The following is a 19,341-nucleotide window of genomic DNA, read 5'->3' as shown; positions in this document are numbered from 1 at the left end:
GTAGCTGTGACTAGAGGCCCACACCACTACACTTGACTAATTAAAAATAAATTGTAGAGATGAGATCTCTTTTTTGTCCTGGCTGGTCTTGAACTTCAGCCTCAAGTGATCCTCCTGCCTCAGCCTCCCAAAGTGCTGGGATTATAGGTGTGAGCCATCATCCTTAGCCTCGAGTGGCAATTTTCAAAGGCAGGAAGCCAAGGGATGGCCAGAGATGCCAGAGTATCTCTCTTTATCAGGGGAGAGCATTTTCCCCACAAGCCTTCCCATATTTGAAAAAAAGTATCATTGAGTTAAACAAAGTCACATGGCTACTCCTATTTGTAAGGAAGCCTGGAAAAACGTGAACCTTGTATTTTTAGCTGTGTTGTGTGTATGTATGTGTGTGTGTGTATGTGTGTATGTGCAGCTGTCACCATGAAAGAAGCGGGAAGGAAATGGCTATTGGGCAGTCAACCAACGGTTTCTATGATACACGGTAAATTGTTAGTGGATAGTTATCCTTCAATGTGGTCTCCAATGGTTAACCTTGGGAGGTTGTCAAGTTAAATGGTAGAAGTTCATGGTTACTTTGAACATTTAGATGTCATAATTCTACGATTTGAAAATGCTCAGTGGATTAGGAATTTTTTTTCTCTCTCTAGCATCCTTCCTGTGAGGTTTTTGTATGAGAATATGAGAACTACTTCTTGGTTTTTCCTTTGCCCTACAGTTTATTTTAGCTGAAGAGTGTAGGGTGACTGAAGGGACTACTGTGAGGCAACCTTGGAACCCTGGGGCTGAAACAAATAAAACAATACTCATTTCATAAAATGAAATCAGTGATGAGATGAGCCCCCTCAGAGACAGGATTTGTCCCAGGCCCAGAGAAGGAAGAGCAGGTGTGTAAAGAGGGCCTCAGCATTATCCTGAGGGAGGGGTGGCTGGGGACATCTCTGGGAACGCAGCCCTTCCTTCATGGGAACATGCCCCAGGCGTTGTTGGCTTCTCTTGGGAGCCCTTATAACGGGACAGCTCTCTCTGGGGGCCTATCCTCAGAAATTGCAAAGCAGATGTTTGCTTTTGGGAGGTAGATGTTTTCCCTTCTGTCTTATTTTCAAAAATAAGCAGAGAGGGCTGTCAGATCAACTGTTTAGCCTGCCTGGTTTGGAGGCCAGTTTGCTGATAGGCCCCTGCCCATTGCTCCCTTCTGTTTGCTTCTCTGATGGGCAAAAATGTTTCTTTTGGAGTGATCTGGTGGAGGTCAGTGGGCAGGGAAGAGTCTCTTCTGTCCGTCTAGAATTTGGTCCTCACTCTATATAGTGGAGAAAGCAAAAGGCAGTACATTCTCCAGAGAACAACCACCTTCTCACTCCTGGAGTGAGAGGCAGAGAGAGCACAGCCAGGACCTTTCTGGGAGCCAGGGCTCTGGCATTCACCTGTCTGGTGGGTGTGGAGGGAGCTCCTGCTCTTGCCAGGTGCCCTGTGAGTAGTCAGCCTGATAGAAGAGCCAGGCCCCACAGCTCTAAGTCTAGTGCCCTTTGCGCTATTCATGTGAAAAGAAGAAAGAGACTTAACACTGAGCACATTCTATATGCATGGCATTGTGGCTGTTCCTATTTGACTGGTAAAGAAATGGAAGATAGAACATGTGGGGTACATGATCACAGCTACACAGTTAGGAGGTGGTGAAGTCAAGACCCAAACGCTGATTAGTCTCTCTCCAAAATTCACCGTCTTCCTGCTTCACTCAGTAAGCTCAACTGAGAAGACAGGGCCTCACTCATTCAGTCCTCTGGGTGAGAACTTGCTGTATTTTAATTTTCCCAGGATGGTGAGGAGAGAGTATATGTTTGCTCTTCTTTCCACTGTCACCTCCTGATGTAAATGTGGAGCACAAAAGAAGAGAAGAACTGATCCAGTTAGTTCAGCTCAAATCAATTCAGTATTTTCTCAGCACCCACTGGCACCAGGCACAGGGCTGTGCAGTAGAACCCAGAGGTAAGCATGGCATGGCCTTTGCTCTTACAGAGGACATAGTGATGTTCCAGCATCAGACGCAGGACTTCCCAAAGTGGATCTCACAAGGTTCAAGGTATTTGGGAAGGTGATCTGTCTCAGAACTCCTTTGGGAGACTGTAAAAGTCCAGCTAATCCAGGGTCTATCCTAGACTTAAAGAATCTTGGCCTCTAGGAGCAGAGCTGTGAATCTGTACACTCATAAGCCCCTGGTGATACTGATGCTTACCAATGTTGTGAACCTGTCTGTTGTATGGATGCAGTGGAGAGAGATAATACAATCAACTGTGGTTGTTCTTCCTCAAGTTAGGGGCAAGGATGACATCACAGACAGGGTAGTCTTAAAGAAGGGAGGGGGAATTTCACAGTAATTCCATGTGGAGACTTATCTGTCAGGTACAGCAGGCACAGTGCCTTGGGCCCATGAGACTTTCAGGGAAGCAAGCCAATGTTTTAATGTCTTTCACAATCAGAAGGAAAAAAGCCCTCTGAACATGGAATGTTTTAGTTTTTTTAGAAAAATATTTTAGTTTTTTTTCTCATATCAGAAAAAAGGGGATTTTAGGGGCTATGGAAATTATTAAATTTTGCCTAAAATAGAAAAACAGCTCAAATCATTTAAAATTATACCAGTAATAGTTTTTAATATTAATATTCTTGGAGGCGGTGGCTCATAAGACAGACGTGCATAGGGCTGCAGTGGGGACCAGCCACACGAGCTGGGTTGGGTGTGGTTTGATTGTGAGCAGGGAGGCTGGGGAAGGAGGCAAGGGCCAGCCTCTGGAGAGTCCCACTACCAGGCTGAGCAATCTAGACCTTAACCTAAGCATACTGGGGGCTGCTTAAGAGTTGAGGGAGATGCATGGTTCGATTTTCAGTGTTAAGGACATCCCTTTGCAATCCTCATCTGTGGGGTTGTGGAGGGATTGGTGTGAGACTGGTGTTAGGGAATCCTGAAGGAGGCAGTGTGCCTAGGGCAGAAGGGCTAAGGAGAAGATGGAGGCAGAGACCAGAGGATGCAGAATCAATGGCACCTGGTGAGGGCTGATTGGACATGGGGGCAAGAGAGGGAGATACCAAGGACATCTCAACCAAATGATGAGGATTGTGAGCAATAACCCTCATAATCAGCACAGCTCTTGCTTCATGGTATATATCCTGCAAATTACATGGGCTTCCAAATGTGAGAGCCTGGCCATCCCACCATGATCTCTCTGTTGTGTGGGCTTTGTTGAAGTTGGTCATCTTTTGCTCTATATTATTGCCATCTTCAGGGTCCTGGATGGTCACTCTCACTGCCTGCTCCCAATTTGACTGTTGTAGTTAGGATAATGCTTTCTCCTGTGACTACAACAACCCCTCAGCCCACATGTCGGTGGCTTAAGGTAATCGGTTTCTTTCTCCCTCACCTAATGTGGGCGTTCCTGGTTGGTAGGTAGGTTATCACCAGGTGGTGGATCAAAGAAGGTGTCCCCTTCCATCTTGTGGATCTGTCAGCCTCTAGGGCCTCAGAGTCCTCTTTTTTTTTAGCCAGAAGATAGGCAAACAAGAGAGTGAGGAAGGCTCACCTGATTCTTACCAGCCTTCACCTGGCAGTGACATCTATCACTTGCAATCACATTGCATCGTGGACACTCATCCCCAGACCCACCTGGACATAAAGGAACTGGGAAACAGTCTCAGGTGGATGCTTCCCATGGCAGCTCCATGTTGTAGATGGACACTCATGAATTTTACCACCATACCCCAGGACTATTTCCAGCCCTGACAGTGAGCTGACAGTGAGCACATCAAGGCTACTTATCAAGTAACTTTCAAGGTGTTCATAGCCCATTCGTCACATCACATTGTGAAATGTGATAAAGGAAGTACAAAACACATGAAAAACCCCTATTGTACCCATTAGGTTAAACCATATGGTTTGTAGCTCAAAACCAGTCAAATATTGGCGATTTCATATGATTCAACCCAATATACTAGAGAAGTGTTTCCAGACAGTTTTTCTCAGAACTCTACATCATAAATTTAGGAAAAATATTGCAGTGGGAGAGGCTATACTTGATACTCCTCTGGGAGATTTAAATATACTGTAGGCAAGTAAGAGCTCTGAAACATCCTGTATTCAAGAACATCCCATGTTGTTTAGTTTCTTTAATTAGTGATTTCCTAAGAAATTGGTGCTTAGTCAGTGATTTCCAGGTTAATTTGTGCGTATAACTCATTTTTCCCAAGTGCGTCTTCAGCTCTCCTTGAATTACTCTTCTATCTTATGCACTTTGGGAAACTTCATGGAATGCTGAGAAAGTCCATTAGTGAATTGCTTTATCTAGCAGAAAAAAAAATAAGGTTCCTCTTTGCAAAAATCTACACCAGGCACATTAGTGGACAAGATAACATTTGTTGAGTGCAAGAATGACTTTAAACTAGTCACATATCTTTCTGAGCCTTAGATTTTTCATCTGCAAAATTAAGATGATGAATTAAACAAGAAGACACATTTAAAAGAGCTTAAGAAGACGTTGCACGTGTGCTAACTTCTTCTTTCCATTAGCATCCCTGAAGTTGAGAAAGGCAGCCCCTTGCCACGTAGAGGACACCTCCTTTTAGCAGCCACATGTGGGATTACTTTGGGCCTGACGTGCAAACATGTGTAAGCCCAGCTTCTTGAGAGTTCACATGGATATTTGGGTCAGGCAGAGTTATTTTTATGTGTTCAAAACAGAAGAAAATAAAGAGCAACATCCTCATGTTGACACGAAATGGCTGCCCTGTGACTCTGGGCTGGAGGTGGGGGGTAGTGCTGGGGATTGGGGAAGGGACCAAACCTAAAGGGCCACATGGAACCACTTTTTCATGGTCTAATCTGGGAACCAGAATGCTCTGAGCTTGGAATAAAGTGATGGTTCTGGTTAGAGGATTGATTCTCTGGGGTCAGCATGGCTTCTGGCAGAGCGTTGGCCACATCTGTCCTTCCCCTGGCCTGGTCTCCTTCTGGCAGCCTCATCCCCAGGTCTGGCAGAACCCCCAGAACGGATTATTTTCCTGGCCCCCAGCAAGACCGTTCACTGACTTCCAAAACATGTGTGACTAGTTTGGCCATCGGGGCCTGAGGCCTCTCTGCGAGGTGAGTCTTGCTGGGATGGGTCTTCTTTTTCCCTATACACTTGTCATGGCTTCCAGCTGAGTGTAGTTATCCGGTTCCCCTGCAAAACCTCTGCCTCCAGGGCTCTTTCTAGCACTAAGAGGACACAGCACAGAAAGCTTATTTAAGAATGGATACTGGGGCTGTTTTCAATGTTGCTATGGATCTGGTTCCTTCTATAGGTCCTCCTGCTGACAGACCCATAATGGCCTTAGAGTCAGAATGGCCAGGTTTGAATCTTGGTGTGGCCACTTGCAAGCCATATAACCTTGGACAGATACTGTAATCTATTTGAACTTCAGTTTCTTCTTGTGGATATTGGGGATAATCACTGTTGTTTCATCCATCAAACCATCACACATTCATTGAGGACATTATTCTACATGCCTGACATTGGTGACACAAAGATAAACTGTAACTTGTTCCTGTCTCAAGCAGATGATAATTCTCTAGATTCAAAAGAATGTGAAATGGCCAGGCCCAAGGCGAGGCACCCAGAACCCAGAGAGGTGTAAATAGCAGAGGCTTTAAAATCAGACCCTCTGCTTGAATTCCAGCTCTGATACTGAACTGCTGTGTGATGTCGGGCAAGATCTTTGTGCTTTCTGGTCCTCAGCTCCCTTATCTGCACAATGAGGACATTTAACCCGATGATCATTTTATCTCTGACATTCTATGGTCATGCAAGTTACCAATCTGGAAATCAAAAGGAAAAGGCTGGGCATGGTGGCTCACACCTGTAATCCCAGCACTTTGGGAGGTTGAGGCAGGCAAATCACTTGAGGCCAGGAGTTTGGGACCAGCCTGACCAACATGGTAAAACCTTATCTTTACTAAAAATACAAAAATTAGCCAGCCATGGTGGTGCACACCTGTAGCCCCAGCTATTCAGGAGGCTGAGACATGAGAATTGCTTGAACCTGGGAGGTGGAGGTTGTAGTGAGCTGAGATCGCACCATTGCATTCCAGTTTGGGTGACAGAACAAGACTGTCTCAAAAAGAAAATGAAAAAAGAAATGGAAAGGAAAAATAAGTTAGTTGTATTGGTCACTTGAAATCATGTAATGAAGTCAAATGGGTGCCGTGGCACTTATAATTCTATCCTGGATACACCGTATTGAAGATATTTCGAAGAGTCCTGTGTTTTCTTGGGGAAAGGGCCTGAGCTTGACATCTAACAGACTTGTAATCAAATCCCAGCTGTGTCACTTAGTGTCTGATTGACTGTGAGCCAGATACTCAGTGTCTCTGAGCTTCCTTGGCTCATTATAAAATTTAGAGAAAAACATGCACTTTGCAGTGTGGTGAGAATGAGAGAGTGCTTAGGTGAAGTCCTGGCGTAGTCATCCCACACCACTCGGTTCTGTGACCCAGCAGACTGTGAGTCCGTTGGGAGCAGGCTCTGCATCTGGCTTTGTGTTTTCTGTGAGGCCCAGCACAGGATCTGGCAGGGAACAGATTCTCAGTGAGCATTTATTGGATGAATGAATGAATGAATGAGTGGGTTTCAGCATGATGCTTTGTAACCTGGGCCCCAAAAGGGGCTGTATAATTTCCTTTGTTGCAGGTGGTGTTTAATGGGGAAATGCAAAGAACTTTGGACCCAGATATTGGCTGGACATATAAGTTGTATAGCATAGACCCTGCTCATTAATAATTGTGAGTCCCTGGGCAAGTTGTAGCATATCTTGGAGCCTTGGCACCTCAATTTCCTCATATGCAAATTGTCTTGCCTACTTTGCTGGGTTCCAAGGAAGTCCAAAGAATTTGTAGCTGTGAAACTACTCTGTAAGCTCTAAAGTGCCATCCTCCCGTGAAGGGTTGTTGTTGCTGATAGCGTTTGTGAAAGGCCACAAAGCTGTTGACATTTGCTGCTTGGCACTGGCTGGGAAAAAGGTCAGAGGGTCCCATGCTCATGTATGCGAACTTCTGGGATTTCTCATTCTGGGAACATTATTAAGAGGCACCATTTGACTCCTTTTGTCCCCAAGGGAGCAAATATGCTTGGCTCACTGTCCCTGTGGACATAAATGAAGTGTTTGTGACAGGACAGCAAAGTTTCCAGAACATCCTAAAGCACCTTTGTCTGGTGCTTCATAGTCGGCATATCATCTGTACACCTGTTATTTCATTTATTTGATCTTCCCAGTGACTCTGGAGGTCCCTGTGGACGGGCATTATTTTTATTTTATAGGTGAGAAAGACAAAACTCAGAGAAGCTAGAATGTGCAAAAGGACACAGAGGCAGTTAGGGGCAAAGACACCCACAATCCGTGGTTGCTGACTCTGGGTCTCATACCCTTTCCATTTCTTTCTGTGAGAAAAAGCATCTTGATATTACCCAGAAAGTAGAACATCCACATCTGATTTGTCTTGCTATTCCCCATGGCACTTTGTCCTAGCTGGGAATATAATAGGTATTCAATAAATATTAGAATCATGGAATCAATGAGTGTAGGTTTTGAACACTCAATGAGTGTCGGTTTTGGATACAGACAGATCTGTATTCAAATCTTGATCAGCTACAGGCTAACTGTGACTCCAGGCAAGGCACGGTACTTCAATGCTCTGATCTTCAAATTCTGTCTTTGACTAGGATTGAAGAGTATATATCCTGCCCAGGGCTACGGTGACCATCAGTGGAGAGGGCATCCCTAAGGCATCAAGTAGTCAACCTGGAACGTATTAGGCAGCTAATAAACATTGGGATTTCTAGCTCACAAAAGCTCTAAGAACTGGCCTTTAAACCCTTTCATTTGAGTGAAATGAATGGAGAGTGTTCGTGGGAACTCAGTTCTCTTTTATTGCTCTCTGCCTCTCTCATTAATCTTTAAAATCATATGCATAAAACAGGTGATGGGACCACATGCCTCTGGTTCACTCATACTTAGGTTAGCGGGCATCGTGTGTTTAGAGGCCTTAGGCAAGCTTCCTCCTCCATGGCCTTGACTTCCTTGGCCCTATGGAGGTGGAGGTTCGCTTTGCCCAAATCCAGATGCACTTCTACATTAAATCAGAAACAGGGCACTTGCCCAAACTCACCCAGAAAAAAGGAAGATTAAACCTCTACTTCTCATCTGTGCAAAGTACACTATACCTCAGGTTGCTGGCAGCTAGGTCCTGACTATGTAAACAGCATGGTCCTCAGTCTCATTTGAGTTTCACAAAGACATGACTAATATACCCATTTTACAGATGAGAAAGCCAAGGCCCAGATAACCATTTAATGAGCTTTTACGATGCATCAAATACTGTGTTAGGTGTTCGGTTTGCCTTCTTTTTATGGGGAATTTAGTCCTGTGGATATTGAGGCTTAAGGATGTCAAGTAATTTGTTCAAGGTCATACCATTAGTTAGGGTAAAAGTCAAGATGCTCCAACAGAAACCTCAAAATCCCATTTCTAAAACAAGATCAACATGGACTGCACTGTCATGTAATAATCTACTCTAGAGCCATGCAGATGAAGTGGACTGTGTGCAACTCTTACCCTATGAGTTACTCAGGTATCCAAGTTCCTTCTAGTTTTGCTCTTTCCTTAGAGCCTTACCTCCTCCATGTGGTTGAAAGTGTTTCATTAGTACCATATAAGAATTCCAGTCCATAGGAAGGTGGAAGGAGAGGAAGAGGAGGGAAAGCAATTTCCATACATAATTTATTGATAAGAAGATAGCCACACCTAGCTGCAAAGGAGCAAGGGAAATATAGTCGCAAGCTGGCAGCTGTTTGTCTATCTCAAACTCAGAAAATGGAAGTGCTCTGTTAAGACTTATGTGTGTTAATACTCAGTGAGTAGCAGAGCTGGGTTTTGAACACAGGTCTGTCCTGTTCTTTCCATCACTACAGATCTTGGAAAAGAAGGCAGATTCTTTCTTCTGCTACTCTCTAGTGTTCCAGCTGTCTTGGTCCACATAGTAAGACACTTGCCAACATTCACATAATAACTGAGCATTTACAATGTGCCAAACGCACAGTGCGTAACCTTAATTGTTTAATTTAGTCTTCAGTCAGGCTAAAAGTCTTTGTGTAAAGATCTCATAAAGGCCAGTTGATCTGAAGAGTTTAGTGACCCTGGGCTTGAGGACAGGGCCTTCTCGCTTCTTAGTACTTCCCTGTAAAGCCCAGTGCTTAAAAGCTTGGGGCCCACATGTGTTCTTCAAAATAAACCATGGCACTTTTAGATGGTGGACTACTGTCCAGCCACGCAAAGAATGAGGCAGTTATTTATGCACTGATATGGCAAGATTGCCTAGTGATATTGGTAACTAGAAAAAGAAAGGTGCAGAACATTGTCTATCACGTGCCGCCGATGGGTAAACATGACCACTGGTTTCTCTTAGTGGAGAAGACCTCTTGAAAGATAGGCAGATGGCTGGTAATATCGATCCCCTCCCATAAAGCAAGCAGATGCTGGAAGACCAGGTATAGGAGAAACAGTGCACACATCCTTGTACCTTTTGGATTTTGTGCCATGTGAATGTATTTCATATTAAAAAAAAGCCAAAATAAAAACTAGACTTTGAAGTATAGAGATACCTAGATAATCTTAGAAATGACCCTCAATCTCTTTGGTTCCCCAGTTTCTTGCTTTGTAAAATGGGGAATAAAATATGCATAAGAATATTATATTTCTATATATAGATTACAATACAGATCTGCCTCACATGAGAATCGACTTTGGTAATGCCCATGAAGGGCTTACACAATGCAGGACAAATCGTTGGTATACAATAAACATTAACTATCATCGTTACGGTTTCTTCTTGGAAGGGATGGAGAGTAGAAGTTCTGTTTGTTTCAAGGAATGGACCCTTGATCAAGGTTCTGGCATTTTTTTTGGCCCCAGGATGGCTTGCATACAAGGGACTTCCTGCTGAAAGATCTTGGTCGTTTTATTCCAGCTGTCTTTGGGAAGTTCTTGCCTGGAACTTGCAAGAGGACATTTGCAAGGTGCCTAATGCTAAAACTGGAAACTGGGAGAGGATTCCCAACTTTGGACAGCACGATCCCTGCTGGTATCTGGATGCCTTGCAGCCCATGGCTCCTTCTGACTTTTGGAAACACCTAGACCTAAACTGTAGGATTAGTAGAGCTCTCAGAATCATTAGTTCAAGCCCCTTATTTGATGTACAGGGCAAGACTAAGTTTGCATAATAAATTTGTTAACAACACTAGTCTGGAGCCTGCTTCTGAGTCCCAGCTCAGGTTTTTTCTACATTTCCTAGGGATGCTGTTGGTTTAAACTTATCTCTTTAACCAATACTGAGCTGTGTGTTTTATTGGAGTTTTTGCTTATTCATGCTTTGCAAACAGATACTGGGCATCTAGTGTGTATCAGGCCAGTGAAAGATGAGTTAGACCTCATCCCTTCTCTGAGGAATAAGCTATGGGGTGAGGGTAGAGGGTGGAGAGGGGAGTAAGTCCCACTTAAGTGGGAAGACCAAAGTACTGGGAATTCAGAGGAGAAAGAGTTCACATGAGGACAGGGGAATCGGGGGGGGCTGTATGTTCATCCATTGTCACCCATTCATTCTAGAAACATTCTCTGCAAGAACGAAGAATATATGTGTATTTCGACTCCTCTCTGTTTGTCAGGTATAATAGTTCAAGTTTTCATTTACATGATCTAATATAAGATAATAGACAACTTAGCAGAGTGGAAAGATTATAAACTTGATTGTCAGACAAACCTGGGTTTAACTCTTCATGCCACCGTCTTTTTAGCTGTGGGACTTGGGGAAAATTCAATTAATTTCTCTGAGCCTACTTCCTTATCTGTCAAATGGGGGTTAATTATCAAAGAATTATCCGGAGGGCTGAATGGGATGATGTTTGTAAAACTGTTCCACATATGGCTTGGCACAGAGGAGCCTCTAAATAAAAATGCTGGCCTCCTTCCCTTCCTGTATCCCTGAGAACTTTTTTTAAGAGACAAGTTATTGCCTATCATAACTTTTAGAATTGGATTGTATTTTCTGAAAAGGGAACATTAATCTACTACAACACTCTTGAAACTTTGCTTACCTAATCTCTCAGGATCAAAGAGTAGGATGGCCTCTTTCCCCTCCATTTTATCAAAAATTTCCCATCACTAGCTGAACTTAAAAGAAGATTGCATCAAAGAAAACTTTGCTCTGGGAAATATGATGGCCCTTCTCTTGGGACTTGGGCTTCTGATTTCTATGGAGCCAGAAGGTTAAAGCTCCAGTGATGCCACAGAAGATCATGCCAGGTTGACTTTGGGCCCTGAAGGCCTGTCCTATGCAGGTTTCCCATCTGGGATGTTGTTTTGGGCTGAATGGTGTTCCTCAAAAAAATGTATTGAAGTTCCAATCTCAGCTTCCTCAGGATGTGACCTTATTTAGAAATAGTGTCATTGTGGATGTATTAATTAAGACGAGGTCATACTGGAGAAGGGTGGGCCCTTAATCCAAAGCGACTGGTGTTCTTATAAAAAGACCCATGGAGACACCGCCACACAGGGAGAAGGTCATGAGGTGACAGAGGCAGAGACTGGAGCGCTGTGGCTAGAAGCCAGGAAGACCAGGGGTTGCTGGCCGCCACCAGAAGCGAGGAAGCGGCAAAGATGTATTCTCTGCTACAGGTTTCAGAGGGAACACGATACTGTAGACACTGTGATTTCAGACTTCTAGCCTCTAGGACTGTGAGACAATACATTCCTATTGTTTCAAGTCTCCCAGTTTGTGGTGCTTTGTGATAGCAGCCCTAGAACTGAGTAGATATTTAATCTCCATTTTAAAAGTGGAGAAATTGAAGCTCCCAAATGTCCTCATTTCTACAGCACCAACAGTTTAGTATAAGAACATCGAAGCAGAGAGTGTATCAAAGGAATGTGTAAATGAATGACTGGGGCTCAGGGAAGGGGTGTGAATTGCACAAGGTCACATGGGTAGTTGGACGCAGAGTCTGCTATAGGAACTGTGTCTAGATGCCCAGCTAACTGTTTGCTCCATTAGGACAATAATAATAGCGACCATTTATTTTCCTGGTTAACAGCCTGGGCTTTGGAGTCTAACCCTTGGCTTCCTCACCAGCAGCTTTTTGCCTAGTCCAATAAAGAAGGCTTCAATAAATGTCAGCTGTTATTATTGTTATTCTATTATTACCAAATTCTTGTATATGAAGTGGCTTACATACATTATTTCATTTAATTCCCATGATAGCCCTTGGGGCAACTATTATTATTATAGTTTTGTAAACGAGGAGTCTGAGGCCCAGAGAGATTCAAAAATTGCCCTAATCGTCCAAAAGGCAATAATGGTAGGGGAACCCACAGACCTGCCATGCAGCCTTGAGTGACATTCAGGCCCTCTTTCCAGCTTTGGTTTTTTTTTTTTTTTTTTTTTTTTTGAGATGGGGTCTTACTCTGTTGCTCAGGCTGGAGTGCAGTTGCATGATCTTGGTTCACTGCAACTTCCACCTCCTGGGTTCAATCGATTCTCGTGCCTCAGCTTCCCTAAGTAGCTGAGATTATAGGCATGCGCCACCATGCTCAACTAATTTTTTTTGTATTTTTAGTAGAAAAGGGGTTTTGCCATGTTGGCCAGGCTGGTCTCAAACTCCTGGCCTCAAGTAACCCACCTCCCAAAGTGCTGGGATTGTAGGCATGAACCACTGCGCCTGGCCTTTCTAGCTCTTTTTAATACATGCACTGCAAAAGGATTTTTACCCATGAGATATATAGAACTCCTATAAATCACTAAGAAAGATACAACCAACCCCATAGAAAACTCGGCAAAGGGTGTTAAACATACAGTTCACATATCCAGTGAAAATGAAAAGATGGCCAAACTCAGTGGCTTATGCCTGTAATCTCAGTACTTTGGGAGGCTGAGGAAGGAGGACTGCTTGAGCCTAGGAATCAGAGACCAGCCTGGGCAATATAGTGAGACCTCATCTCTACAAAAAATTTAAAAAACAAAACAAAAATTAGCTGAGCACGGTGTCATGTGCCCGTAGTCCCCGCCACTCAGGAGGCTTAGATGGGACTAATGCTTGAGCCTGGGAAGCAGAGGCTGCAGTGAGCTGAGATTATGCCACTGCACTCCAGCCTGGGCAACAGAGAGATCCTGTCTGGAAAAAGAAAAAGAAAAAGGAAAAGATTCTCAGCCTCATTAGTAATTGAAGAAATGCAGATTAAAACTATGATGAGATGCCATTTCATATCCCCAAGATAAAATTGCTAAACATTTAAAAATCTGATAACAAGTATTAACAAGAATATGTAGTCATAGGAATTCTCATAGACTACTATAGGAGTTTAAATTGGTAAACTCACTTTGGAGAGAACATTGGCAGTAGGTAGCGCAATGGACTGAATGTCTGTGTCCCCCTCCAAATTCGTATGTTGAAATCTAATCCCCAATGTGGGGGATTTGGAGCCTTTGGGAGGTGAGTAGGTCAGGAGGGTAGAGCCTTCATGATTGGGATTAGTGTCCTTATAAAAGAAGCCAGAGACCCAGCTTGCTCTCTTTCCATCATGTGAGGACACAATGAGAAGCTGGCAATCTATAACCTGAAAGAGAGCCCTCGCTAGGACCTGATCTTGCTGTCACCCTGACCTTGGACTTCCAGTCTCCAGGATGTGAGGAATAAATGTTTGCTGTTTAAGCCACCCAATCCATGGTAAGTTGTTACAGCAGCCCTAACAAAGACAGCTAGTAAAGTTGAAGATGTACAGATCTTACGACCAGGAACTCTTCTCTTAGGTACATTTCTCAGAGAAACCTTGCATATATGCATAGAGGATATACAAAAATGTTCATGGCAGCCTTGTTCATAATCAAAAAACATTGGAAATAAGCTATTTTTTAATTTTCAGAGATGGGGTCTCACTATGTTGTCCAGACTGGACTGGAACTCTGGGGCTAAAGTGATCCTCCTGCCTTGGCCTCCTAAGTAACTGGGATTCCATGTGCACACCACCATGCCTGGTTTGAAAATAACCTAAATGTTCATCCCTGTGAGAATGGCTAAAATAAACTGTGGTGCATTTCTGAATTCATATAATACTATACATCATTAGAATGAATGAAATTCAATTACATGTATCAATTGGGTAAATCTCAAAAACTATGTTGAGTGAAGGAAGCAAGTCATTAGGAGAATCAATGCAATTTGTTAAAGTTTAAAAACACACAAAAGCAGTATTACTGTTTTATGAATACATATGTGATAGAAATATAAAAATATGAAAAAGAATGACACATAACGTCAGGACAGTGGTTTCCTCTGGGACTCAGGGAAGAGAATGAGATTAGGGATAATGACATCAACTATATCTGTAACATTTTATTTTATTTTATTTTATTTTTTTATTTTTTATTTTTTTTGAGACAGAGTTTTGCTCTTGTTACCCAGGCTGGAGTGCAATGGCGCGATCTCGGCTCACCGCAACCTCCGCCTCCCGGGTTCAGGCAATTCTCCTGCCTCAGCCTCCTGAGTAGCTGGGATTACAGGCACGCGCCGCCATGCCCAGCTAATGTTTTGTATTTTTAGTAGAGACGGGGTTTCACCATGTTGACCAGGATGGTCTCGATCTCTTGACCTCGTGATCCACCGGCCTCGACCTCCCAAAGTGCTGGGATTACAGGCGTGAGCCACCGCGCCCGGTCTATCTGTAACATTTTAATTCCTAATACAAGTGAGAGATATACAGGTGGCTGTTGTACTGTTGTTGATACTTTTTGTATGCCTGAAATAATAATAACGTACTTGCATATCATTTCCACATACTTTAAAAATAGAGGAGATAAAGCTTCTTCTCTACATTAGAAAAATTTGTACTTTTCTAAAGAACCTCTGAGAGACCTGATAAAAGAAAGAAATGCAGGCAGCAGTCCAGTGTTTTCAGTCTTAATTGGAATTTGGATCTCAATTTGGGTGCAGAGGAAACCACTAAAAGGTTGTGGCTGAGGAGTGATCTCATTCTTGGCTGCAAGGCCTTTGAAACGTGCCTATGTTTCTTGTAGTCATCCTTATCTGACTGTCTTCAGCCTCCCAGGTTTTCCTTCTAGTAACTTCACACTTCTGGTAAGTTCCTAGTTATGGCACTCCCTCCTCTCTGCAGTTGCTCACGGCTCCCTGTGCTTAGCATTTATTTCTTTCTAGCTGATCCACACTCTCCTTTCCAGAGCCAGCTAAGGCAATGCTATCTCTTAACAAGTTTATCTTGTTTCCGTCAGGATGAGTTATGTTCCCCTCTGAACTCCCAGTGCTCCCTTTAGTATTGATGTCCCAACCTTATTTCATCTTTGTCTTTCTGACCCCCAGCAAAGTGCTGGAGTCAGCATAAGTGGTCAGGAAATGGAAGTGTTGTTAGAGCAGGAAGGGGTAAACGGAGCGTTTGCTCAAGTCCCTTCTAGAACTACTGGCTTCTAATAATGGCTCATGTGGTCATAAAATAACATCACAGTGGGAATTAGCTCCCACAATCCTTTATAAAGCTTGGGTAAAAACCTTGGAAAAGAAAGCTCTGAAAAAGGGGTAGGATTGGGTGAAGGGGTGGGTATGAGGTTTGGAGGGAGAACAGTGATGGGTCCAGACTTAAGAAGCTTCCTGATAGCCACTTAGTAAGGTGGAGTCTGAGTAGACAAGAACCCAAGTCTCTTCATTCCTGGCCAGGGCTCGCTCTTTTGTTCTACTTTCTGTGGCTTGAGAAAACAGCTGCTCTGTATCATCTTATTAAAATCTCTTCCAGTACTTAAAACAGGAAATGACTCTTCCAGTTCTCGGGTAGTGAAACTGGGTCAACTGTAACAGGTGGCTTGGAAGAACCTATGATAAGAGGCACTGGAGAACAGACAAGCCTCAGGGAAGCAATATTAAACTTGAGCGGGGTCTCAGAAAGGTCTTTATAGTTGAATCAAGTTAAAACAAGTTTGGTTCCAAGGGTCTGGTGACTCTTCCAAACACACTTACACATCTGGATATTGAACTGAATTCCAATAGAAATCCATCATTGAGGATCATCTAGGGACAAACTTTTGTGCAAAAAAAGAGGAATAAATGATTGAATGATGAATTATCATATAGATGTGTTGACCAGCTGTTCATTATTAAAATACAGAGTAAGATAGAGGCCATAAACAAGATAAGGCTTCCATGGCATTAGAAGAAATGTGAGTGGGTGTGGTAATTATCTTTGAATCTCAGGGCCAAACTATGGACTGGAACATGGTAGGTTTGCACCAAGATTTTCTGACTGAATGGATGAGCTCTGAAGAAATCACATGACTGGAAAAAGCTTCACCAGTCACCTCTCGTATTAATATATCTGGTTTGGAAGAGAGTTGGTGGCAAAGTAAAAAACAAGACTTCCTACAAGAGCTTTTACCATCAGGCTAACCAGAAACACCAAATCCATGTCATCAGCTGGGTTAAAACCAAGGGAAGGCTGGGCAGGGTTCTTAATGGTTGAGAATGAGGAGTTTCTGGGTTATGATGGTGGCTTTCCAGTAGTGCTTGATTTAACCACCCTACTTCTCAACAAAATACTCCCAAACGCAAAATAAGACATAAAGTTGCAACAGCCAGGAAGGAATGAATTTTCATGAATCATTTGGAGGTCTCTGGGAGGAATTTTCTCTTGCCACAGCATTGATGGAATGGGATTGAGAAATAACTGATGCTGACCTCAAATGTAGAACCACAGCATTGGACTGGAACATCTACGCACATACCAGAATGCCTTGCCACCCATTGCCTGGGAACAGCTTTCTAAAGCATGTGGGTTCACTTTCAGCTGTTCCTACTGTCCACCTGTGCCTGTCTTTCTGCATCCATTCACTATTACTCCCAGTCATGCGCCATCCTGGGATGCAAAATTGGCAGTGAGCGAGGCACAGGGAGAAACGCTTAAGAAACGTAGCATTCCAGGGAAAAATGCTTACTTGGGTTTAGACATTTGAAATTTTACAAATTTTTCTCTTTGCATATTTTCATATACTATTGCAAACACTAATATTTATTTAATGTTTACATCTAACTATAGGACAAAATGGGATCAGTATCTGAGTATAATACTGCTAGCTAACGTCCTCATAGCACTCTAGAATTTAAAAATAATTCCACAGACTATTTCAGTCCCCCACCCCACCTTTGCCACCATCATTTCCACTACCAACAAACCCATGTTTATTGAGCACTTATTCCCAAGGCTTCTCTTCAGCAAAGGAGAGATGCGGGACCCTTTCATGTCTTACGGTTTGTGGTGATATACTGAAAAGTGAAGAACTGTCATTAAAACAGGGTGACAAAATATCTACTTTAAATGGTGACAGATAACAAATTAGCACTTTTAACACCGAAACCGCATTTTGTTAATTTGTGTTTCTCAGCATGCAAAAAGTATAACAATTAAAGTAATTTTTTCTAATGTAAAATCCTAGATTTTTTTGGTACAAAATCATATGATTTAAAATTTCAAATCAAACAGTACTATAGCAGTTAAACCAAAATTAAATAAACAGATTATGAGTGAGGCATAATAATAGTGCTACAACTGTGCTGTTTTAAGATAATTAGCAGGTTTATAAAAATATTATCTCAAGATGTAGTACAGGTGATATAGACAGGTAATTTGACACAAATTTAAGAAATATGGTAAATAATTTCTACTGCCCTGTCGATGTCTTTCTTTTGCTATAGGTCACGCCCAGGGCAGAAAGTTCTTCAGATTAGCATTGACTAGCTCTGTGGTTTTCTAACAATGTACCAGTCTCTTTGGCCCCCTGCTTTCCATCAGTGAAATGGAAGGCATTCATCATTTCAGTGCTCTCTAGGCTCATTTCCCTAATTTGGCCGGCTGGGCGAGTGACTCTCTGTATCCTTATCTGCAAATATGACAGATCAGACTGGCTAAACTGCGGTGTTCTACCAGTTCAGAGCCTATGAGCTCATTTCATAGAAAATATATAATTGAATTGAAAATATGCTCATCTCATGCTGCTGCTGTAACTGCTGCTACTGCCACTACTGCTGTTACCACACGAATGCGTGCCCAAGTGATACTAAGCTGTTCAGCCCCGGAGGGCAGCCCAGCCTCACTGAGGGCAGCATACCTAGCAATAAGTAGCCCTCTGAGGGCTCTTCTTACAGCCTCCAAACCCCACTCGTAACCTCATGCCTCACCCTATCAAAACCACTAGGAAATAGCTTCGCTGGAATTGGATGCAAAAATTGTGGAATTTCCTCTCCTGAGAATCGTTAGGTAGTTCAATGATTATGCTAAAAGATACCCAAAAAGACTTTGAAAGAGAAGGAAGGTTGTCTTTTGAGGGTTTGACTCTAAATCAAAATATGTTGGACACAAATGTGAGAGAGCCACCCTCTGAAAAGTAGACTAACTTTAAGACCAGAAGGCCATCAACATATCTGAAAAAGAAAGCACCAGTTAAAAAAGGGTTGGCAAGTCAAAGGACATAAATGAACATGAGTCACTGAGAGAGCACTCCCTCAAGCTTGGCTCAGGATAGAGGCATTCCAGATCTAGAAAACCAAGACATCAGTGTGCTACCTGATCCTGGGAAACAATAGCTCCTGTTTACTGAGCACAGATTCTTTGACAGGACAGTGTGAAGTGCCCATCTTACAGTATCCCATTTAATATTCAAAACAGCCCTAAGAGGTAGGTATCACTACTGCAAATTTGTACACAAGTAAATTGAACTGAGGATCAGGAAGGACACAGCTGCTTATGGTCACACAACTGACGATGCTGGAGCCTGAATCAGACTCAGGCCATGTGACTCCCAAGGCTCTGCTCTGACTGCTGTGTGCACTGCTGGGCAGTCACAGGGCCACTTGTATTCTCCTTCAGGCCAGTCTCCAAAGGAGATAGACCCAGATGCTTCTTGGTAAAGAGCAGGTGCTATGGACTCAAATTTATATATGGAAACCCTAACTCCCAGTGTGGTAGCATTCGTAGATGGGGACTTTGGGAGGTGAATAGACGTAGATGAGGTTATGACAGTGGAACCTTCATGACAAGATCAGTGTCTTATAAGAAAAACCATCAGAGCCGGGCGCGGTGGCTCAAGCCTGTAATCCCAGCACTTTGGGAGGCCGAGGCGGGTGGATCACGAGGTCAAGAGATCGAGACCATCCTGGTCAACATGGTGAAACCCCGTCTCTATTAAAAATACAAAAAGTTAGCTGGGCATGGTGGTGCGTGCCTGTAATC

Source organism: Sapajus apella, unplaced genomic scaffold, assembly GCF_009761245.1.
Source record: "Sapajus apella isolate SASKATOON/1434 unplaced genomic scaffold, GSC_monkey_1.0 scaffold36, whole genome shotgun sequence".
NCBI lineage: Eukaryota > Metazoa > Chordata > Mammalia > Primates > Cebidae > Sapajus > Sapajus apella.
The sequence above is the reverse complement of the archived record's forward strand: the minus strand, read 5'-3'. Positions refer to the sequence as shown.